This window comes from Canis lupus, chromosome 31 (assembly GCF_003254725.2).
Source record: "Canis lupus dingo isolate Sandy chromosome 31, ASM325472v2, whole genome shotgun sequence".
Classification (NCBI taxonomy): Eukaryota; Metazoa; Chordata; class Mammalia; order Carnivora; family Canidae; genus Canis; species Canis lupus.
The window spans coordinates 760577-785336 of NC_064273.1; the positions used below are offsets into that span (position 1 = coordinate 760577).

The window sequence follows — 24760 nt, forward strand, 5'->3', positions numbered from 1 at the left end:
GTACACTATTTGGTTTGTACTATCGAGAATGATATTTAGTAGTTCTAATGGAATAGATTTATGAATTATATACTATTGTTTTTGCTTAAAACATAAACCAGACAAAATTTCTGGATTCTGAATATATTACTGCCTATTTTAAATAGCCAAGAGAATAAAAAGTCTATTTATTTAACAAAAAACTTAGAAAATTAAATAGATTAAAGATAAATGAATAAAAATAAATGAGCATTTGTTTTAGCACTTTTCTGTGAACTAACCTTAATAACCACATGAAGATGTGATAAGAAATAATCATGTCATCTTACTATTCCATAACATAAAATACTTAGGAAAAATCCAAATAAGAAATGTGTAGAACTCATGAGAAGTCTATTATAAAACTTTATTCACAATATGAAATCAGTCTTAAGTAAATGGAGAGATATCATATTCTTTCATGGGAAATCCAGTTAGTCTTTCCCCACTAAATGTATTTAAAATGCTTATTCCAATAAAAATCTTAACTTATTTGATATCTCAGAAAATTGGCCATGCTCACTAAGGAAAAATATGTAAAATTGTGAGGAAGAATGATAGAAAACCTTTGCCATACATTTGCTAAAATAATGCACAATTCACAATAACTAAAAGTAATGCAGGTGTTGTAACAATGAGAGACAGCAACTAGACACAACTGATCACTGCAAAGAGAAGCATCTAGTAGGTGACAGATTTAATATTTCATACCAATGAAGATAAAATGACTTTTTAAAAGATGGTATTGAGGCAACAGGGTAAATCTTTAGGAAGAAAAGGTCATACATGATAAATAAAAATGAATTAAGGGTTGATCAAAGAGCTAACTAGAAAATAAGATAAAAAATATTGGAAAATATCAATGTATATCCAACTGATCTTGGAATGGAAAGTTGTAAACTTACTTCTGGTTTCAGGAAGCTAAACCAAACCAAGGCAAAAAACTGAAATGTCAAACTACATAAAATTTAAACCTAAGTGCCATCAGTAATTACCATGGAACAAGTTCAAAGGTACCAACAAAAGGGAAAATTTATAGCATATGACAAACAAAGCTTTGGAAAAACATAAACATATCCATAGTAAAAGCAAAAAAAGCACGGATAATTCAAAAAGTAGAAATTCAAATGACCATAAAAATTTAAAAAATTAGATTCAATCTTATAAGTAATCAAAGGAAAAATACACCAATATCAACAAGAGATATATAATTTTGGCTATCAATTCAGCAAAAGTTTGTAAAAAACTAAGCTGTAATACTCAATTCTTGTGAAAATATAATTACAGAGACTTTTGTTTTTTTTTCTTTTTCTTTTTACTCTTTTTCTTTAGTTTTATATATTCATGTTTTCAATAATGATGAAAATATAATTAGAATAATATCATATTTTTATATATTGGAAGCATCTGTAAAGAATGTAGTATGAGAGAAAATACTTTTCAGTTTTAAGTGTAGATTTTGCAATTCAGGGCAGCCGGGGTGGCTCAGTGGTGTAGCACTGCCTTTAGCACAGGGCCTGATCCTGGAGACCCAGGATCGAGTCCTGCGTTGGGCTGCCTGCATGGAGCCTGCTTCTCACTCTGCGTGTGTCTCTGCCCCTCTCTCTCTCTGTGTGTCTCTCATGAATAAATAAATAAAATCTTTAAAAAAAAATTTTTTGCAATTCATTTTTGTTTTAAACCTAACAATGAAAATGATAAAATGTACCTTAAAAAAGAATTCAGAGGAGGATGCAGTTTTTTCTCAAATACTTTAGGGTCAAAGGGCAACATATTCTACAGTTGAGAGATGATTGGATTAAAGTGAAATGTGGATTTGTTTCCCCCCACCGAGCCAGTCCCAGAATTTAGGACAAAATATTTAAAGTCTCTGGGTATCACTTATTTCTTCTGTAAAATGGGCATAATCATTCCTGCCTGGATATGAAAATAATATACAATAAAACATTGGAAAGCAACTATAAAAACTATCAAACAGTTAGTTTGCAAGCCATTTTGATTACACTCATGGAATTATATATAGTTCTGATTTTGTTGATTTTTCTTCTACTCAATGAATTTGTGTCCAGGGCAAGAGCATTCCTTCTACTTGACATTTTCATTTTGTGAGTCCAATACCATTTTTATGCTACAGACAATCATATATTTATCCGTTCAGAAAACACTTCCCTACTGTTTTACTGTGAATTCTGCATATGTGTATCTTACATTAAATTAGATGCTTTTCCAAAAGCTCTAATGTTCCAACATGTGATAGTGGTTTTAATCCAATTTCCTTAGCCACTGCAGAATTTCTGCCTGTCTACAAGTTTACAATGGTGTGAAACACTTGATACTTTTATACTATATATATATATATATATATATATATATATATATATATATATATATACTTTTATACTATACACGTGATACTTTTTAAAAAGTGCAACAGTCTTGACAGACTTTTCTCCACTTAGGTCCTGAGGTAGCAAGAATGTTTAATGAAAGGTTGCAAATGCTTTTAAGTGACAGAATATATAGAGACAATAAGCATTGGAAGGAAACTTGCATAGATTTTTGCTAAACCTTGGTAACCTTCTTGAGGACAAAAAATGAAGTTTATCAGAACTTTAACCCATTCATTTGAAAGCCCTTTCCAGGATTATGCCTATGAAGGGAGGAATATTAGTTTCTCTCTTCTGTTTTTGGACGAACAATGTGGCTAATTGGAAGTAATCAGCAAAGAGGGGTAAGGAAGATCCCTAGATGAATTTGAGAGAAAATGGTTCTTTGAGCATTTAAAATTCAAGCTATTTTTTCTTAAAACAGGAAGGGTCAAAATCACAATCTAGACTTTAGTTATGCAAGGTAAGAATAGAGAGCTCCATTGCTTTTACTTCAACTAGAATTGTCAAGATTGATGGGTCCTTGCTTTGTCAAGCACAGTTGCCAAGATGCCAAAGAACAGCTACAAGATGCCTGGAGTTATTAGTGTTGTGTGGCAGTGGCTGCACCGAATGACACGCAGAGTGTTGAAATGACCACTTTCCAAATCTGGAGCTCATTATTTCAAACACTATTTAATAAGAAGTTATGAAAATATACAACTAACATATTAATTATTACTTGTATCATATGACTAAACCACCTGTGCTTGTAAGCATGAGCCAGATCAGGCTTTTCCTGAAATTGTGTTAGCTATTAATGCAGTAGTCAGGAATTGTGCTTGCTGTGGCAATCAGAAGACAAAATCATAAGAATATAAATCTGTAGAAACAGACTTTTAAAAATATGACAAATGCCTCAAAAAGTGAAGCGTTGCAAGATTAAAAAACATGATTCTAAAATTAGGACTTTTGATAGCTGAGTATTTGCACATGACCTTGACTATTTTAGTGTAGATACTGGTTTCTATTTATATAAATCTCTATCTCATGGATGATTTTATTCCATCAGTTCTCACTATGAGCATGTGAATACACTGATATATATTAGTTACAAGATGGAGAAATAAAAAGAGAGGAAAGATACAAGTTGAACTGGAGCCAAAGACCTCTTAAATAGCTAAGAGGCAGACTTTTGCAAAAAAAGAATAAGTATCAATGAATCCTGATTTAATTGAGATACTTTCCTTCAATATTAGTTGACATTGTTTTGAAATAGATGAAAATTTGATATGAGGAAAATGCAACCACATACTGTCCACTTTATAAAAAGTAGAGCAACTATAGCAACATAAATTTATATTGTCTAAAAAACTAAAAATAGTTGAACACTAAAGCAGGCTATTGAGTGAGATTATATAATATTCTTCCCTTGAGGTTTCATTATATGAGAAAAACAGCCATCTGTTTTGGAGATTGTGGGTATAGCAGATTATGTTGGAAGCTTCTCTGACTTTTTTGGCAATTTAATCTAATTAATTTAATTAAATAGTTCAAAAGAGTGAAATATCTTAGAGACACCACTGTATAGAGAAAGAGACGTTTTTGAAATGATTTTTCGAAAATCTCTCCCACCCAAGGGGATCTGTGAAGTGTTCAGTGCCATGGCTTGTTTACAACCACTTCCACCACAAGCAACAAGGGAGTCAGAGAAGTTTGTCTTTGATGCCCCTTGTGCCAAACATGAGGGTTCATTAAGTCAGCAGAAACAGATGAAAAAAGACTGATTTCTGGCATTCGAGGACTCACTGGTCTAATTGGAGAGAAGACATATGTAAATAAATAAAATACAAATACCCTGGTGAGTGCAGCACAGAAGCTGTAGGTTCGTTGCTAAAGGTTCATAACCAGGGTTCAGGGGTACGTTGTTTTCTGGCTAAAGTAAGCGTCTGGAAAGGAAAAGAAATAAATGTGGATTTTGGCAAATGACTAAAAATTTTCCAGGTAGAAGGAAGGACATCCAGAGCTAAGTAAGGAACAGAGTGGAAAAACCTCATATGTCAGATGAGTCTGAGAGGTTCCCTACTGCTGAACCAGAGGTTGGCAAGGAAGAGTGGTAGGAAGGGAGCTGGAGCAGCAATCCAGGTAAAGGAGGGTTAGGAGAGTGAGCTCTAGAAGAAGAAAATGGGAAGCCACCAAAGGATTTTAAGCATCGGACAGCCAATCTCTAAAATTAATTTGGTGACCGTATGGGACAAATGACTCATGGGGACAAAGCTTAGTCCAGGGATATGGGGTTAAAGGTACTTAAAAAGGTCCAGGCCAGGCATATCAAGTTAAAGTAAGTTAATGGATGATCAGGAAATTAGATTCAAGAGACCCATCAGATTGATTGGATTTGGCTGGGTATGCAGAAAAACTTTATTTTTTTAAATTTTTTTTTCAGAAAAACTTTAAAAAAGGAATCCAAAAGTTTCTCTGATGGGATATAGAATATAAGAGATTTATACATTTAGGGGAGAAAGAAGATGAGTTTAATTGTGCACCTGTTAGCTGGACCCTGAGGTCATTTATCTGTCCATATGGTGATCTCCAGGTCTGTAGCTTAATGAGGAGGTTTGGGTTGCATATGTAGAAGAAAGGGAAATTGTCCCAAGTACAAGTCCCATGGGTGCTGTATAACATGACTTTACTTGCACTAGATCATGGCATTAAATAACACTGTATCACAAAGTAAGGAATTTATTTCCTTTTCAGTGTTCTTTCACTTTGGATTAAGCCCTTGAGAGAGTGGCAGTTTGTTGAAGATTTGTTATTAACTTTTGCTATCTCCCTTATATGCTGGCCTCAGGCTCAAAGCTTTTAGCTGGCAATAAGTACCTGATTAAAATTTAATAAGATCACTACTTTTTTTCCATATCATTTTTAAATTATTGCCTGTTATTTGTGGCAGTAATATTGATTTTACACTAACAACAGTGATAAGAACATTATTTATATCTTAAGATGTGATTCAAATTAAAGAGAAATTATGTGAAGAAATCATGTAGTGTGAAGGTATCAAAAACTCATGAAGGTAGTATGTGTTCGGATGTGGATACAGCAAAAGAGAACCATTAGGCAATGTTAAAACTGAAATTCGTCCTCACATTTGAAATAACCAGGACCCATCATCTCATTTGGAGGTAAATGAAATCACAGTAGGTATTGATATTTTATCAAAAAATTTAGGAAGGATTCCTAATACCTCAAAATTATCTGTAAATATTTGTATCTACATGCATTATTATGCCATAGTAGTTTGTTCCTTTTTGTTTTTAGATTCTCAAAGGGATCTTTGACCAAAGGAGAATAAGAAAAATGGCAGTGAATGGAGAAGAGAACGAAGGATAGACAGTGGAAGAGGATCACCAAATGAATGAAGAAGTAAAATTCAAAGACAAACTGGACCAAGAAAGTGCTGTCACTAACTTTAAGAGCAAGAAAGTTAACTTTGACTCTAATGGAAGGGAAGACATGAATGTTTAATGACTAACTTTATGGGGCAGCCCGGGTGGCTCAGCGGTTTAGCGTTGCCTTCAGTCCAGGGCCTGATCCTGGAGACTCGGGATCAAGTCCCACGTCGGGCTTCCTGCATGGAGCCTGCTTCTCCCTCTGCCTTTGTCTCTGCCTCTCTCTCTGTGTGTCTCTCATGAATAAATAAAATCTTAAAAAAAAAATGACTAACTTTGTCAACTACTCCTACGGAGCCTAGCAAGCTAAGGTTTCAGTGATCAGTAGCCCATGGTTTAAAAATATGGTGACAGTGGCCACAGGAGCTTCATGGGGTGGTGGGAGTGGAAGTCAGCATGGTGGGAAGGAGTTAGTGGGAGTGGAGGGGATTGTGGCAAGAAATAAAAATAAGTTTTTTTTCTAGAAGCTGGCTGAGAAAAGGAGTCAATAGGACTAAATATAGGGATTATTCAGGATCATGACAGTCTTTTCTGTATGCTTGCTGTAAGGATGAGAGTGATATGATTTTTTAAAAAGACTTTATTTATTCATGAGAGACACACACACAGAGAGAGGCAGACACAGGCAGAGGGAGAAGAAGGCTCCTTGCAGGGAACCCGATGTGGGACCCGATCTCTGGGGATCATGCCTTGAGCCCAAGGCAGACACTCAACCTCTGGGCCACCCAGGCGTCCTGGGAGTAATATGATTTTAATAAATGTAATAGATGGAGTCATTACATGAAGAAGAAGTTAAAGCTGCAGGTGATAAAAAGAATGGTTATTGAAGCAAGGTTCAGATGCAATGGGGGAATCCATTGCTCTGGATTGGATTGCTCCACAATCCTGGATTGTAGAATCCAGAGCAGAGAAGGAGGTCAGCTTGACTATTAGGATTGGAGCAGAGGAGAGTTAGCTAAGCAGCTAAATATACAAGAGTTAGAAGAGGGGAGGGAGCTTCATTTCTGGGAGCGTCTGAATTCCTCAAGAAGAATCATTCTGAGAGCAAAGAGGGCAGGGGCAGAGACAGGTGGCAAGCTGGGCTCAGGCTGCCTTAGAGAACTGGAGAGAATGCCAACCAATGGTTAAAAAAAAATGCCAACCAATAGTTAAGAAAAAAGTTTTGATGAGAGGCTAAGTGTCCAAATGACATTAGAACTAAGACTTTATGGTAGAATCAATTTGGAGAGTTTATACAAATGTCCAAGGCAGCACTTAGCTCTAGCAATATAAGAGGATGACCAAAGGACTGATACAGAACGGGGGTTTTGTAGGAAAAGGCACTATCCCTATTCCTAGTCTCACTAGTTCTCTCCCTCACTAGGTCTGGAATTCTATATTTTATACACTACAAATAATTGACTTTACTCCCATAATTGTTCTCGCTCTCTTTTTTAAATAATCTCTTTCTTCTGCTGGTTCATTCTCATTGGTCTATTTCCAACATTAAATTTCCTGTTTTAAAAACAAAATCTCCATGGCCTGCTCTAGCTACTTTTAATCCTCTTATCTGAAAGAGCTATTTTATAGATTTTTCACTTCTCACCTCCCGTTCTTCTTTTTTCTCTTTATTACTTTAAATTACATATTTTTTCAGATTTGTATATAAAATTTGATTTGGTATTTTGAATAACTGTGTGCACATAACAAAGATATTAAAGTATACAGAAGACTTCATCTCCCTCCTGTTATTGTACCCTACTGCTCAGTTTTCCTCCCTATAAGCAACAACTAGTACCCATTTTTTAAATATATTATTTCATACACAGGTTTATTTTTCTTTGTTCTTTAACGAATGATAATATACCATGCACACCAGATTGCAATTTTTTCTCTTCAATATACTTTAAAAATCTTTTCATGTTAGGACATAGAAAGCTGCCTTAATAATTTTAACAGCTGGACAGTATTCCATCGAATGAATGTACATAGTTTATCTGACTTGTTTTCCATTTACAGGTATTTATTGTTTTCAATTGTTGACCTGTATAAAAATCTACGGGGAGTTTCTTGGAACATAAATTATCTTTCCTAAGTGCAAATATATTTGTAAGATAAATTCCTTGGACTGGAATCACCAGTCTTTGTTCAATCCTTATCGGTCAATCTTTTATCACCACCATTTCAGCTGAAATAGCTCTTACCAAGACCAAATAAAATTTCAAAGTAATTCTGTGTCTTCACATAATTTAACTCTTCAGCATCCTGGATATAGGTGATCTCATTTCTTCTTAAGATACTTTCTTCTTCTGGCTTCCCTGATACTACCCTCTTCTGGGTTTCCCCCTATTTCAGACTGCTCCTTCTGAGTTACTTTTCTGGCTCCTACTCTTTTCAGTGCTCATATTTTGGATTGTTCTAGAGCTCTTTCCTCAGTCTGATGCTTTAAATAATTCTCTCCTTAAATCATTTTATAAAGTCTCATTGTTCTAAATATCATTTACACAGTAGTGATTTAGACATTTTTTATCTCCAACTCTGACTTTTTCCCGGAGCTCTGTCCCAACTACTCTTGTGAACCTGCATCTGAAGATCTAACAGGCTGCTCAAAACTTAACTGCTTCTCTTTATGCTTCCCATATTAGTTAGTGACAGTTGCATTCTTTCCACTGTTCTGGTCATACATCTATGCATCAGCTTGATTCCTTTCCTTCTGTCAGAGATCACGTCTCATACATTATGAAGTCTTGTCACCTTTACCTTCAAATATATCCAGGATTTGGTATATCCATTGCTATCACTCTGGTCAAAGACAAGGCTAGGAAACTAGTAGCTTCCTAATGGCCTTTCCCTCTTGTCCTTAAACAAATTATTTCAACACAATACCAAGAAGATCCTGGTAAAACTGTTCCTCATTAGAAATGCTTTAATGGCCTCCTACTGTACATAGAAGAAAACAGAAATGCCACGTCATGAGTTAAAAGGTCATCTATTACTTCTGAGAGCTGGAAACACCATCAAGAAATTGGAAAAATTATCAGATCAATACAGCCCCTCCCCCCTCCCTACCTTACTTCACTCACTGATATAATTTTTGCTTATTTATGTTTGGTCCTAGGTTCTGACATTTCTTTTTGCACCTTTTCAAGTGGAAGTAATAATTAATTAATTAATTAATTAATTAATTTATTTGAGGTGGGGCAGGGATAGAGGGAGAGGAGAAGAGAATCTCAAGCAGATTCTGTGCTGAGCATGGAACCCCACACCGGGCTAGATCTCACCCAGAGATCATGACCCTGAGATCACAACCCCAGCTGAAATCAAGAGATAGGAGCTTAACGACAGCACCACCCAGGCACCTCTTAAGTGGACATAATAATTTCTGTTACAGATGCCAATTATGAGTTTCCCTACAGCACTTCAAAAGCTCATCACTTTCAGACCAGACATGAGTATCTCTTGCCTGTATAATTTAAGGCTGAGGGGGTAGAAAAAAGCAAGGTTTCTCATGGTGGGGTACAGGCACTGTGGTTCTATATCAGATCACTACAGATGCTTCCCCATGGGTCTCAGGACTCCATCACCTAAAGATTGTTAGTGCTTTCAATTAATAGCAATAAGAAAGCAACACACTACATCTTGTTTACTCCCACTTCCTAAATTCATATTGAAAAAAAAGAATCCTGCCATGGCCTTTCAAATATTACCATATCTGTGTTGCTTTACACTAGCCATTTATTACTAATATCCTGGAAAGTGCCCTTTAAAAATCTTTGAAGTGATTTCAGTAATAGTTCATTAAAAGGGATCACACTTCCTAGATAAGAAAATTCAAACAATCACTCCTCTAATTTCCAGTTAAGAATTATAATTTTGTAAGTCTTTTAAAAGAGATATGTACCCAAGTTTTGACTAAAAACAAAAAAAAATGCTAAGAAAGTTGTGGTGTATTATTTTTATTAGCAGCTTTCTGATAATCTCTAAAAGAACAATATGCTTAAGAACTTTATAAAACGAGTGAAGTAGTAGAATGAAGTAAAATGAAGTAAAATGAAGTAGTACATTTATTTAAAACTCAAAAAGCTGCTTTTACAAATGTGCTATTGCTCAATTCCACGCATCTATAAAACTTGCCTAATGAATTAAAGTCTCAAAACTTGCATTGAGTGCAAATTTTTGCACTCAAAAGTGCCATTCTTAGAGTTCTTTATAAACTGTTGAAAGGGAACAAACCCTTGATACAACTAAGCTCATTAGCTCTGTAATAAGCCTCAGTGGACCAGGCTTGACAAATGATTCATACTGACTAAAGAAGGTGTGGAAAAATACATTAAAATTTTTTGGACAAAAATAAGTTAATTTTCGCATCTGAGAACTTCTAAGCGGATACCAGGAAGTATAAAATTTGTTCTATAAATATCTGAGCATAATGAACCATACCCAAAGCATAGAAAAACACTTCTGATTGGAAACAGTGAATAACTGTTTTCATTGTCAAGACCAACTCTGATACACAGATTTGAATGGGGTGGAGACGAGCAAGAGCTATACTTGCTTCGGAGGAGACACATACTGATGATGCTCAAACCTGCTTATGAGTTTGGAGAGGAGAAAGGGACAGAGAAGGAGGAACAGCAATGGAAGCCCAGGGGGATGGAAAATCTTCCTCCGGTTTGTTCTAGCTCTTGACACTCCCACATCACAGTGAAAACCGGCAGTTTTCTGGACTCCTTCCTCAACAAATACATTGACAAAAGGGGCAATTCAAACTTAAGGAGTTAGATTTTTGATCGCCACATCAAATTCAAGATCTGTGTATAAATGGAACCAGAGTGAAATCCATCTCGAATCTGTTTCATTTTCCTGGCTTTTGGTATAACACACCCACTAAAATTTCGTCAAACTGAAATGATTACATAGATATTCCAGAAAAATTGATGTGAGTGGCTGGTGACTCTTCCTGCTTATGACATCTTAAATGTCCAGTAAACAAATCAGCTTAATTACATTACAATCGTCAAAGTGCCAGGAAAATACATGCAGAAAATGAAGTCTCAAGGTTCCTTCCAAAGTGCGTGGATTAGCTCTCAGCCAGTGCGCTATCAGGGGCCGCCTCTTTCGTGAAAGTGTAAATAAACCCCAAACCCCAATTCAGCATTTGAGGCACCCTGTGTATATTCTCCCATCTCCTGCGTTTCATTTCCTAACTTTCCAGGCTCACAGATCCGCTCTCCTGGCCTCTCCGGGGACCAGAACCCTTGAATATCAATCCTCACTCAGATCCCCTTTCTCCTTCGCTCCACTGCCCTCCCCTCGCTCCCCCCAGGCGCCTCGGGCCGTAGGGGAGGACCTGCACCCCCCGCTCCCCCAGGCGCCTCGGGCCGTAGGGGAGGACCTGCACCCCCCGCTCCCCCCAGGCGCCTCGGGCCGTAGGGGAGGACCTGCACCCCCCGCCCCCCCGCCCCCCCAGCACCTTGCCGGACGCCAGGTGGAAGCCCTCTCCTGCTCCTTACCTCAGTGGTTTGTACCTGCGGGAAATCAAGTTCGAAAACTGCAGCCCTTCTTTCCGACCTACGCCTCCTCCCGGGTCCTCACGTTTGTCTGACCGTTTCCCCGGAGCCATCCCACCCGCGGACAGGTTCGAGGACTCCACTGCCCTCGCGGGGCTGGATTCCGGCGGCGGCCGGTCCTCACGAGCCGGAAGTACGCCCCGAAGCGGGGTGTCGCGCCCTCGGACCCTCCCCCGGCGCCCCTGGGCCGGGTCGCGCCCCTCGCGCCCAGCCTGCAGCGGCAGCTCCGCCCGGGCCCGCACCGCTCCCCGCAACTTCGCCCCCGGAGCGCAGGGGCTCGGGCGGAGCGCGCCGAGGCCGCCGTGGCCGTCCCGCGCCGCGTTCGCCCCAAACAGGAGTCGGGAAGGAGTCGCGCTCCAGCCCCGCAGGGCTGCCCGGGCCTCCCGCGGGGGCCGACCCTGCCCGGGCTCCCCGCGCCGCCGCCCCGCCGGGCCGCTCACTCACCCGGAGCGCCGCCCCGCCGCAGGCCCGAGCCGGGAGGCACCGCGTCCGGTCGCGCGGCTCCTCTGTCCCGGCCTCCGTCCCCGCCTCCGTCCCCGCCTCCGTCCCCGCCCCCAGCGCCCGCTCTCGTCGTGCTTCCCGCGCTGTAGCCCTTTCCTCCCTCTCCTCCCAGCCGTCTCCTCCCTCGTCTTCCACCGGTGCTTGGCGGAGGGCGCGGGGAGGGCAAAGTGCCGTCTCTAACTTGTGCGATACCTTGGAGGTGATCTCTTCACGGAATCTGGAAATGACGTGAACAGCCAACGACTTTAGTCTCCTTTTCCTGGTGGTTGGTTCTCCTTCCAAGTCTCTCGCGCTCTCTCTCTCCTTTGATCGAGTGGCTAGGAATGAGGTGAGGTCAGATCGGGAAAGAAGGGGGAGTTAGAGGCAGGCGTCTTCAGGACTGGGATGGAGAACCACCCTTTGAGATCTGTTTCCCCGCAATTTCACAAAGCAGGCATTTCCTCAAAAATAATTGGGGTGGGGAAGGGTGACAAAGGAGATAGGCAGGGTAATGGGGACCTGAGTGTATTCCAGATTTTATTCTAAGGCATCCACTGGGGTTTATTCTCCAAGTGCCTTAGAATACATTTCTAGTGTTTCAATCTGGATGTGACCTTGAGAAAAAATCTTGCCCTTTCCTGTGGCTGGTCTTCGGTCATTTTTCCAGATTGATGTTTTATAGCCCGGGAGACAGTCTCTTCAGCTGTTGCCTACCAGGAACTCCCTTAGAAACTTGAATGCTTCTCGGAGGAGGCAGTTCTCCAGCACTAGAAGGGATCTCCAGTGCAAGGAAGGATCCATGCTTTGTAGAGAGCACCACCCCCGCAGTTCACTGGTTGCCCCTCCCTGGACTGGTTCACCCTGGACTTCTATATCCTTTTCCCCCAGAAAGGAACTCCTGTTACTGAAGATCCTTTTTGCTCTCCCACTTCTCAATACTTTCCGCCTTCCGTAGATCATCTTCCTTATAGATAAAACCTGCTTTCCAGCCCATCTTTCTTCCATTGGTGAAGTCATCTTTGTTCTTTGGAATCACATATTTAAATGAGATGCTGTATAAAAAAAATAAACGTAGTGCTTGGCACTTAATAGTCAAGAAATGTTAGCCAAATCATTGTGGGTAATGATTTCACATTATCAGTGGCATTTATTTTATGTTTTTATTATGTCACATAATTCTGAAACAAGGGAACTGGATTCTCTGTGCCATGATTTGCACAGTTTCAGCCCTTGTCCCTATAAATAAATGACTCTGTGGTAATGGCTACTCATTTAGGAAAGCAGAGTGATAATAATCATAGAAGAAGTTAAGATTTATAGCTTTCCTAATAGAACACAGTAATTTCCCCAGGAGATACAATATTGACCACCTTGATTTTACACTTGTATCCAGGGTAATTTGTAACAAATCTTGTAGATGACAGCCATGGGAAGAGTCTAAGGTTAAGCCACTCAACAAACAGATGGGGAATGTACCCACCTTCTACACAGAGAGATGTTTCCAGATGCGGAGGGATTTGTGCAATTGGAGCTACCAACTCTAAAGTTTACCGGAGGAGTAAATGATACGTATTAAGTGAAGATGTGGGAAAGACCTTACCATTGATACAAAGGGGAATCTAAAGTTGCAGATGTTTCTGCTATTGCTACTGCAGCAAACAAACTTGCTTAGGTATTAGTGATTAAAATGCACCTTGCAACAGGATGTTGTGCCCCAGAGCTACTCCATTTGCTATTCAGTTCACAGATACTTACCCCAAGTAGGCAAGACACAATCACAGCACTCAGTGAGTGTTACTCTGAATAACTAGAGGATGGGTATCTATGCTCTTTGCTTCAGTGGGCAAAAGACCAGAAACTCAGTCAGTTATTAAGTTCCTGCTTTCAGGTTAAGATGAATTAAATCATCACAGACAGGTTCTTTTCAAAAGCTTAGATGAACGATCCAGAAATTGTCAGTGCGTAAAAGCCTTGTTTGTTTTTAACCTTAAATATGCAGGGGCATGTATTAATAGGCAAGACACTAACAGTCTATTTCTTGAGATTTTTCTGGAAAGGAGATTTTCATTAGGGACAGATTGCACTATTTTGATAATATTGATTGGTCTCAGTTTAAGACTAAGTTGAAGCTCCCTTATTCCTTTCAATTAAACTGACTGCAGTTCCAATGACTACAAAAGCCAGACTTAAAGTGTAAAATTAAGGAAAAAGCTGAGAAGTTGTAAAAACATATAAGTAGTGTAGGCAGAATTAACACAAATAGCGCAGGCTTACATAATGTAACCTGCCTTTAATGGCTTATATTTTCCTTCGTTATTTGGCTACCTACAAATAACCTACAGTTATTTGGCTTGCTACAGAAGATAAACCTGACCTCATAAACCTCACAAGTAAGATCCACTGACTCATTCCATCACATCAGAAGGCCACTTTTTAGGAGCATTATTTTAAGTACTGTTTTTTTTTTTTTCTATTTTGGAAAAAATATTGCTGATAAAGTGAAAACTTATAATATAAATTAAAGCAATCAAATAAGCAAACTCTCTCTGAGTTTATGGGGAAAGTATTTTATTTTTTGCATAATAATTTAGATTGACTCCATTCATTCATTAAATTAATAAGATAATTGCTCAGTTCATTTGGAAAGTAGTCAAATAAAAAGGCATTTATTGAAGAGGTTGAATATGTATAATTGAAAAACTCTGTAACATGCAGGAGAAGAATGGATTGGGAAATAATCCCTATCATAAAATAATGCTTATTTTCTTATAAGTAGAAAATGTGCCTAAGCAACTCTCAGGAGAATACTGTAATACCTAAAACACCAACAGAAAAAGTGGGTTTATAGTTTAGATTGGTTCTTTTATACATAAATCATTAAAATCCTCATTCTAGTTAGCTAAATTCATGAGTTATTTTCCAAACAGGTGCAATATGATATGGCAGGAAGACCACGTAACCAAAAGGTTGCAGGTCTGTCCCTATGGAACAATCTTACCATAAGTAAATTGGGCACAGTTAGTTTATTGACAGAAGAGTAGTGAACAAGTTAAACATAAACACTTAAATGATATCCATTGCCAAATTGTTCTTTGGTTCTACAACTGAAAGAATAGCAGCATGGTGCTTTGCATACTATGTGTTATATGAATGGGCAAAAAAGTTGAAGAGTGTGTGAGTATAAAAACAAGTAGTTATTAGTCTACTATGATGGTTTGGTGGAAGAATAACTTGGTCACATTTAGTTAAAGAGATAGGAGCAACATGAAATTGCTATATATTCTACGCCTCCAACTAAGAGATAATACGAATACATCTATGTTTCTTAATGATTTTGGTGCCATTCTCAGTTATTTTATAATTGTGTTTTATCTTTAAACCATTATTTATATTAGTCTTATTCTTTTCAATACCATTTCACAATTTCTCATTTAGTCTGTATTTGTTAAGGCAACAGGAAAATGGTAGTTATCTCTCTGTATTCATGAGAAAACTACACATAAGAATCATGAAGGAGCCTTGCACTAGAGCTCAACTAACCTGACTCAGTTTCTTCTAGCCATTAACCAGTTTGATGACCTAATTTAATTTCTCCCAATTTCAGCTTCCTAGAAGTCCCAGTGGGATTAATGCTGAATCTATCTAACTCTAGAAGTTATCCTGAGTATACTGGGATATACTATATAAACTTTCACAGAAAGAGTAAAGTATTGCACAGCAGAAGATAAAATTTAGGTGAAGAAAATTATCAAGGAAATTAGAAAAAAAAAACAGGTTTTCGCATGTTATGAAATATCTTCAAGGTTACGAATCTTTTGATCAGAATCTTATCATGTCAACACATATAAACCAAATTTTAAAGTGAAGATATTTCATAGAAATGTAATTTGCATATACAGCTTCTGGTCGGCCAGAAAGGGTGCTTTACATGCATCTGTAGCAGTGACAACTCAGTCAACTGGAGTATTGAATGGCAACACTGAGCAAAAACCAGTGTGTACTTGAGATAAACATGGCGTCCTCTCTTGTCCCCACAATGTCCTGCTGGTTATTTTTACATAGATGGAGTGATAGAGATGATGCTAGTAAAAATAAGGATGCTTTTGAAAAATCAAGGTAAAACCCTATGCTAGATTGTTGCCAGTTATTTTTTTTCCTAACAAATATTTGTGTATGTGCATGTGTGTGTATGTAAGATTTATTTATTTATTTGAGAGAGAAAGAGAGAGCAGGAGCAGGAGGGGCAGAGGGAGAGGGAGAGAGTGAGAGCATCTCAAGCAGACTAGCATGAAGCCCCACACGGGGCTCTATCTCAGAACCATGAGACCACGACCTGAGACAAAACCAAGAGTCAGATGCTTAACTGACTGTGCCACCCAGATGCCTGTAATCATATATGTAAAACAGGCTCTACTGTAATTAATATCTACTATTGGAAATTTACTAAGACAAAAATGTAGACTCCATGTGTTCAAAATAGAACAAAATTACCCCAAAACATTAGTATTTAGGAGATTGATTAATATGTGTCCTTGATGGAGAACAAATTGTGATTACTTAAAAATTAATATGTTTATTATTTTTGTATGTATGCTTCGTATGAATGTGAAATTAGATGAACTGGCTAACAGCTTGGTAAAGCTGTTGATAAAGTATTATTGCTTAATTAAGCACAATTCTCAAAGGATTTTAATACCATTTGCTCAAAGCTCCATGTCAGTTCTATAACCATTTAATGTGCCTTGGTAGTAATAGTCCAAAGGTCAAATTAGAAAACCCAGTGCAGTAGTTGATTACTATGAGTAAGCCTGCTGTTATAACTGGAGTCCTACTAAAAAATATCTGGTAAAGTAGCCAAGTTTCTTTGAAATTGGGTGCACCGATAAAGCTTTTAATTTTCAAGGAGAGAAAAACTTTTAATCATTTTTAATTATAAATACTTCCTTATATTGCCTTTAAAAAGCATATATTTATATACGTAATAGTATTTATGAATTTGTTTTACAGTATGTCTTTATACTGGGAGGGATACTCTCCCAAACATTTAATTATTTTTCTTGTATGATGCCTCAGACAGTGTCTATCCTGTTATCATTTATTATACTTCATTGTAATTTGTTGTAATTTCCTAATGATTAATGATGCTGAGCATATTTTCATGTGCTTACTAGCCATTTGTATATCTTTGGGGAAGTATTCATTCAGTTCTTTTGCCAATTTTTATGTTCCTTTACAACAATTTTTAGTTGTATTATTTGGTCTTTTTATTATTGAGTTGTAAGAGTTTCTCTATATATAAACTAATATTTATACTAACATTAGTATTAACTAATATATTTTATGTATAAAAACTAATATTTCCTAATATTCCTAATTTTTTTCCCATTCTTTGGGTTGCTTATTAAACTTTCTTGGTTGGGGGCAGCCCCAGTGGCGCAGCGGTTTAGCGCCGCCTGCAGCCCAGGGCGTGATCCTGAAGACCCTGGATCGAGTCCCACGTCAGGTTCTCTGTATGATGCCTGCTTCTCCCTCTGCCTGTGTTTCTGACTCTCTCTCTGTCTCTATGAATAAATAAATAAAATCTTAAAAAAAAAAAAAAAACTTTCTTGGTTGGTATTCCTTAATGTTTAAAATTTTGATAAAGTCAAAATTAAAACACCATGTGACACTAATCCAGATGAGCAATTTAACTCTCCAATAAATTGTGTATTGCAGTAAAACAAACAAGCAAAAAACTCTTGCTTTTGATGTCATATCCAAGAAGGCTTCTATTTTCTTCTAAGAAAGTTTTAGATTTGTAGCTCTTATTTTTAGGTATTTAATCCATTTTGATATGTCTTTGTATATGGTGTGAGAAAAGAGCACATCTTCTTGTCTCATTCAAAATGAATATTAAACTTATTTTTGAAGCAGAAAAGCATTAAAATAAGTATATTATTGTTGTTTAAATATTAATTATTTAAGAATTACAACAGGTTACCAAAGAATATAAAAGTATATAATGTTGAAATTTTGGAAAACATGATTATAACTTCACAAATGAGATAGCTATAGTTTCATTAAAATAAAAAATTTCAAAAAAAAAAAATAAAATAAAATAAAATAAAAAATTTCAGACATGCTTTGCTATGTTCAATAAGATAACATTCAGCTAATTTTCTGAATAAAATATACAGAGAAACTCTTTTAAAGAGCAAACACCCCACTAATTTCCAGGAATTGCATATTACTAATTAAATAAAAACATAGCCATAATATTTATCATACCATCCTTCATATAATACCATATAATTAGGAAACATTTGATACACAATTAGAGAAGTTGATATTGTAGGACAATGCATGTGATTAGCACATACCATTTCAGATAATTAGCGCATAGCATTTCAATGGAAATATCAACTTTTAAAATCTAGTCTGTGGCAACTACATACCCAATTTGGACTGATTTTAAATGAATGCAAAAATTTAGCAATGCTTTTCTATTTCATACAAAAGTTATTTGCAATTAACTCGAAAGCAAATAGCCATATCTTTGATATTCACCAACCGCAGCATGGCTCTGACAGACTTCACCCTAGGTTTAATGTCTATATTATGCATATTAGAATTTAAGAGGCAAGTATATACATAAACTTCCACACATTAATTTTTTATATTCATTATAATTTATGCATAATAAAAGCCAAGAACACCCATTTAATTTGGACAGTTTTAAAATTCATAATCATGTTAGCCATTTGGCAAATCAAAGTAGTCCATGAAAATCTGTCAAACTTTTGGATTAACTAAACTATTTACATATCAATTTGCATATGTGTCTGATGATCATGATGATAAACTCAAGGGTAGTCATACTTTCCAAAAATTTACAACATGATGAATTGGATTAATCACATGCCAATGGATATCTGAGTTTAGTTTGACCTCTGCCATTCAGTTAATGTAGCTTTATTTATTTTTATTTTTATTTTTTTAAAAGATTTTATTTATTTATTCATAGACACACAGAGAGAGTGACAGAGACACAGGCAGAGGAAGAAGCAGGCTCCATGCAGGGAGCCTGACGTGGGACTCGATCCCTGGTCCTCAGGATCACACCCCAGGCTTCAGGCGGCGCCCAACCGCTGCGCCACCGGGGCTTTAAATGTAGCTTTAAATATGAGTTTAGTCTCCATTAAAATGAGGAAGGTAGATTTATTGGTCTCTAAGGTCTCATTCTGCTTTAAATTTTTATGATTTCATTGAATTTGCCATTACTTGACTGGTTTGTATTTGCAAAGAACTATGATATTTATGGTGCTGTTTGTTTTCTCCTAATATTTGCCTTGAAATTAAAACAACTGCACACTAGGAGGGCACTGTCCCATCAGTTTAACAAGTCTTTTCTTGTGTGGTCAAGAGCAATAGATTATGGGATTCTTTTCAACTTTCTTTTTTTCCTCTAAAAATTAAAATCTCTGAAAAATTACTGCCAAAAAAAAAACAAACAAACAAACAAAAACAAAAACAAAAAAACGCTTCTCATTTGCACTGTTGGCCAACTTGTGGAAGTAGCTGTTTCCAGAAAGAATACATTTATTTTTATCTATCATAGGCTCCTATGGAGTTCAGAAGATGGTGCAAAACTTTCCTTACTTTTCCTATTGAGATTTTCTTAGTTTGATACTAGGCAATCTCGGGGCCTTTTCTCAATCTAACCAATGACTCCCTTTGGCAAAGCTGGAAGGTTAAGGGGATTGGTCAATAAAGAAAAGGACTTACAGGGAAAAGAAAATCTTTACCTGCTTCATGCTATTTGGTACTGTTTAAAAAGATAGAAAATCATTCTGAGTATTATTTAAAGAGCTCTAATGCCCTTGTATAATTAAGATCCTTTTCCATTATACTTTATTATCAAAGACTAATAGAATTCTGGTTTTGTTTTTAAACTGAAGAAGACACATCTAAATTAACTTAAATTTTTTGTTTTTTTCCAGGACTTTGGATGATGTTGCCTTTCACTTTTGGACCTCTGGCTGCCATTCAAACTCTGACAATCTTTTGATAGCTTGAGTGCTTCCTTTCTGTTACTTTCCTTCCCCACACAGCCCCTTGCATCCCCACCCCTCTTATCTTTCCTCATTTCCTTCCATTTACTGTGAACACTTACTTCATGGTTCATCCTTAATACATTTAATATCCAAATAACTCAGCTTTTCCCTTTTGAGAAAAGACACTGCCTTTAAATTTCACGTGGCTTTGCAGAAGTTAAAAATATGCAAGAAGAACAAACTCAGTCCAAAGTTAGTAAAGGGAAGAAAATAAAGATCAGATTAATTTATGATGAGCCAGAATATAAAATGGGGAAAAGATAATCTCTTCACTAAACAGTGCTGGAAAAACAAGATAGCAACATACAAAAGAATGAAACGAGACTCCTGTCTTACAACATACACATAACTCAACTCAAAATGGGTTAAAGACTTGAAACCATAAAACTCCTAGAAGAAAGCATAGGGTCTAAGTTTCTTGACATGGCTCTTGGCAATGATTTTTTTGGGGGAGGCGATTGGACCCCCAAAGGAAAGGGAACAAAAGCAAAAATAAACAAATGAGACAACATCAAACTAAAAGGTTCTGCACAGCAAAGAAGACCATCAACAAAATGAAAAGGAATCTATAGAATGAGAGAAAATATTTGCAAATTATATATTTGATAAGAGGTTAATGTCCAAAATATATAAGGAAATCACATAACTCATTAGTAAAAACTCAAATGATGTGATTAAAAAATGGGCAGATGTCTTATACAAATGGTCATCAGGACATGAAAAGACTTTCAACATCACTAATCATCAAGCAAATGCAAATCAAAACCACCTGTTAGAATGGTATGAAAAAGGAAAGGAAGTGTTGACAAGAATGTAGAGCAAAGGAAAAACTTGTGCATTGGTGAGGATGTAAAACTGTTACAGACACTATGGAAAATGATGTGGAGGTTCCTCAAAAAATTCAAAATAAAACTACCATATTATCCAGCAATCCCATGTCTGGGTATATATCTAAAGGAAATGAAAATAGGATATTGAAGGGATAGCTGCACTCTTATGTTTATTGTAGCATTATTCACAACAATAATGTTGATATGAAAACAACCTAAGTATCTGGATGGATGAATGGATAAAGAAATTATGATCTATACGCAATGAAATATTATTCAGCCATAACAAAGAAGGAAATCTTGCCATTTGCAACAACATGGATGGACCTTAACAGCCTTATGCTAAGTGAAATAAGTCAAACAGAGAAAGACAAATACCACATGATTTCACTTATTTGTGGAATCTGAAAAAGCTGAACTCATAGAAAAAGACTAGAATGATAGTTATCAGAGATTATAGACTGGGGGAAATGGAGAGACGTTGATCAAAGAGTACAACATTTTGAATAAGTTAAATAAGTTCTGAGGATCTAATGTGCAACACAGTTGTAGTTAAGAAAACTTAATATATACTTGCAAGTTGTTAAGAGAGTAATCCTAAATGTTCTCACTACATAAAAGAAATGGTAGCTGTGTGACATGATGGAGGTATTAGCTAATACTGTAGCAGCAATCACTTTGCCATATATAAGTGTCTTAGATCAACATGTTGCACACCTTAAACTTACACAGTGTTACATATCAGTTACATCACAAGAAAGCTGGAAAAATACAATAAATAAAAGAGAAGTTAAAGACATGAGGGGATCACAACTACACAATATATCATAAAGCATCTATTATTCAGTATAATTTTGGTACCAAATGATGTCATGGCATTCAAGTTTTTGGAAATCAGTAACTCACAAATGGATTTACTCATCCATTCATTTATTTATCCATTCATCCATCCAATGTGTTTTGGATATCTGCTATGTCAGTTATTGTATCTGTGTTGTAGCAAAATGGAGGAATTCACAGTCCTTGCTTTTGAGATTATAGTAGAGCTGTTACTACCTAAACTCTTTTTTTAACTAGAAAAAGTAAGGAAAAGTCAAATCATATTGTCTAAACATTCTAGACAATAGACTTTATTATGTATTGTGACAGACGTTATTAATTGTCTACCCCAAACCCATCTTCTTTTTTTTCTGTGATTGTTCTCTTATTTTGTCTGAGACAGCAATGAACACAACCCTTGGCAATGCATAATGTTTGGTTTAATCCAATTTCTAGAATACCGTTCTCTGCTTTCCTGGTTTGTCTTGCAGCTAAGAGTGGCCAGTGAAACCAAAATGATAGTATATGGAGGGACTTCTGCAAAGGCTTTTCCTTTCTTAAAATAAGGAACAGTGGTGCCCTACATATTTGGTCCTCATTTTTTCTACCTTGAAAATAGACAGACCTGCAGCGGGTATATTGTGATCATAATCTATGATTAATGAGAAACAAATCAATACACTATAGATGGCACAGCAGAGAGATAGAGCAATTCCCTGACAATGTTACTTAGCAGCTGAACCCTCTACAGCTATCCTACTTTCAAACTCCTTATGTGATAAAAATAAACCCTTGTTAGTATAAATCATTATAAATTGGGTTTTCTGTCACAGTGGAACAAATTCCTAATAGATACATATATACAAAAGGATCAATTGGGGATGTAACAGAATAACATATTTTAGAGCCAACAGTCACAGAGCAAATTTTGTATTCCTAACAACCATGTGAATTAAGTGAGTCATTGGTAAGAACTTAGAAACCATCATAACATTAATATTTTGTTGTAATTGGATTTAAAATGTGGTACAAAATGTCAAGAATTTATTCTTACTAAAGGGTATAATCTCTTCCGTAGAGGTCAATGGTAGTGACTACACATTCACGTTTTATTTCTTATTGTCCCCTCCTTCAGAACTGAAAACAAAGTTTTCAACTAAGGATGAAAAAAAGTTCAGTCACTTAAACTTTGAAGCTGTTTGAGGTCTCTCTGAAATAGGATTTCCAAAAGTAAGGCATTTTATTTTTATTCATTGAGTCATGAACTATTCTTTGTTGATATGATTAGAGACGTTTGGGGAAGAAAGGGCAGGAATGGTAATTGCAATAGTGTGCTTAGTTATATAAAGGGAAAGACTTGATTTGCATTTTTAATCTCATTCTTTCATAGACAATATTGATTATGTGAGTCACTAGAGAACTCTTAACTAAATGACAGTTCTGATTTATCATCAATACAAAGGACTCTATGAGATTTCTGTATTTATGTATGCTTTGGGAAGATTAGTGGCCTATTAGTGGCCTAAGTTGTACTGTTAATCCTGAAGTCTCATAACATAAATACTTTCACATTATTGAGAGAGGTAACTGCAGATAAGCTGTTCCCATTTGGAGGGACCATTAGTGAAGACAGATGATAATTATCATGGGTGAAGGTTGAATGCAAATAGAGTTCTGTGTATATTTATTTACAGCTATGATGGCAAGAAAGCTTAATAAGATCTAGAAAGAAAATCCCACAATAACTCTGAAGTATTTTATTTATTTACTAACTCCTGAAGCCTCATGGAAATAAAGTTAGAACTGGGGCAGCCCCGGTGGCGCAGCGGTTTAGCGCCGCCTGCAGCCCAGGGCGTGATCCTGGAGACCCGGGATCGAGTCCCACTCAGGCTCTCTGTGTGGTGCCTGCTTCTCCCTCTGCCAGTGTCTCTGCCTCACTCTCTCTCTCTCTGTCTCTATGAATAAATAAAATAAAATCTTAAAAAAAAGAAAGAAAGAAAGTTAGAACTAATTGAAGTTATTTGGAAAGTCCTTTATCTTTAGAATATAGTCCTGTAAGTCAGGAGTACTTACTCTTGCTTTGGGAGCATTCTGTTATCGATGCATATTTGTTAAGCATGTACTATGTTCCAGGCGCCGCTCTCATTATTGGACAGATGATATGCACCACTGCTGGTTGCACACAGCTCACGCTCATCATGGAGAAAAGCACTTAAAAATAATCACAACAGTAAAATATACATGTGAGCATGGCTCTGCAAGACCATGGAACAGATCCCCATACTCCACCTTGCCAACCACCTCCTTGTTTTCACATCCTCTTCTTATTCAAGGCAGACTTCTCCATTTGTGCTCTTGAATCAAACTTATCCCACCTCTTCTAGGAACTCCAAGCAATAATTTCTGTCCCCTTTCCTTGCCTGTATTTTTAAATGTTTCTTTCTTGTGTTCTCTTGTCCCACAGCCTAAAAATGATCATTAGCATCTTACAAATCAAAGACGGCCTGTGATTGGACCCTCCACAACTAGCTACTCTCTGCCTGCTTCAAGATGATGCTTCTCAACACTTCGGCCTACAAAGGGATTAGCTTCTTTTCATTCCACTCAGCGTTCCACATGTGCAATTTGAATTTTGTGCTGACCACTGATTTGAAACTGCTTTGTCCAAGGTGAGAAATGACTCACAGAGACTGTAAACTCCATGAAAGTGTGTGTTTTATCTGCTGGCTGCATGGTGCAGCTCAGCACTCAGAACCCCACCTGGCACAAAGTCAGACTGTGATAACATTTGTAAATGAATGAATGAATGATATCTTTTCTTACTTTCTGTGGTATTTTCAACACCTCTCTCATTTTCTTTTGGTCATTCTTTCCCTCTCTGCTTTTTTTTAAATTTCCCTTTCCTCCTTCCCTCCCTTCCTTCCTTTCCTCTTCATCCTCCTCTTCCTCCTCCCCCTTACTAATTATTATTACCTATCATACATCTATCTAAATTCCAGTATGATATACAATATAGTGATTCAACAATTTTATACATTGCTAAGTGTTCAACATGGTAAGTGTACTCTTAATCCCCTTCACCTATTTCACCCATCTCCCCACCCATTTCCCCTCAGGTAACCACCAGTTTGTTTTCTATAGTTAAGGGTCTGT

General features: G+C 37.0%; 1 protein-coding gene across 24 annotated transcripts in view; it reads right to left on the bottom strand.

Annotated features, from left to right (window-relative positions):
* Nucleotides 1–11911, bottom strand: part of HTR1F (5-hydroxytryptamine receptor 1F) — a 156509-nt gene extending 144598 nt beyond the window's left edge. For 14 of the 24 annotated variants that reach the window (XM_049104626.1, XM_035709317.2, XM_035709318.2 and 11 more), the window contains exon 1: nucleotides 11329–11588. The gene's annotated coding sequence lies outside the window, so the exon portion shown is untranslated. Of the gene's footprint in view, nucleotides 1–11328; nucleotides 11591–11829 lie in introns of those variants that run through there. The other 10 variants (XR_004811067.2, XR_004811066.2, XM_025449764.3 and 7 more) reach the window with 3 other exon arrangements.
* Nucleotides 11912–24760: the final 12849 nt, after the last annotated feature.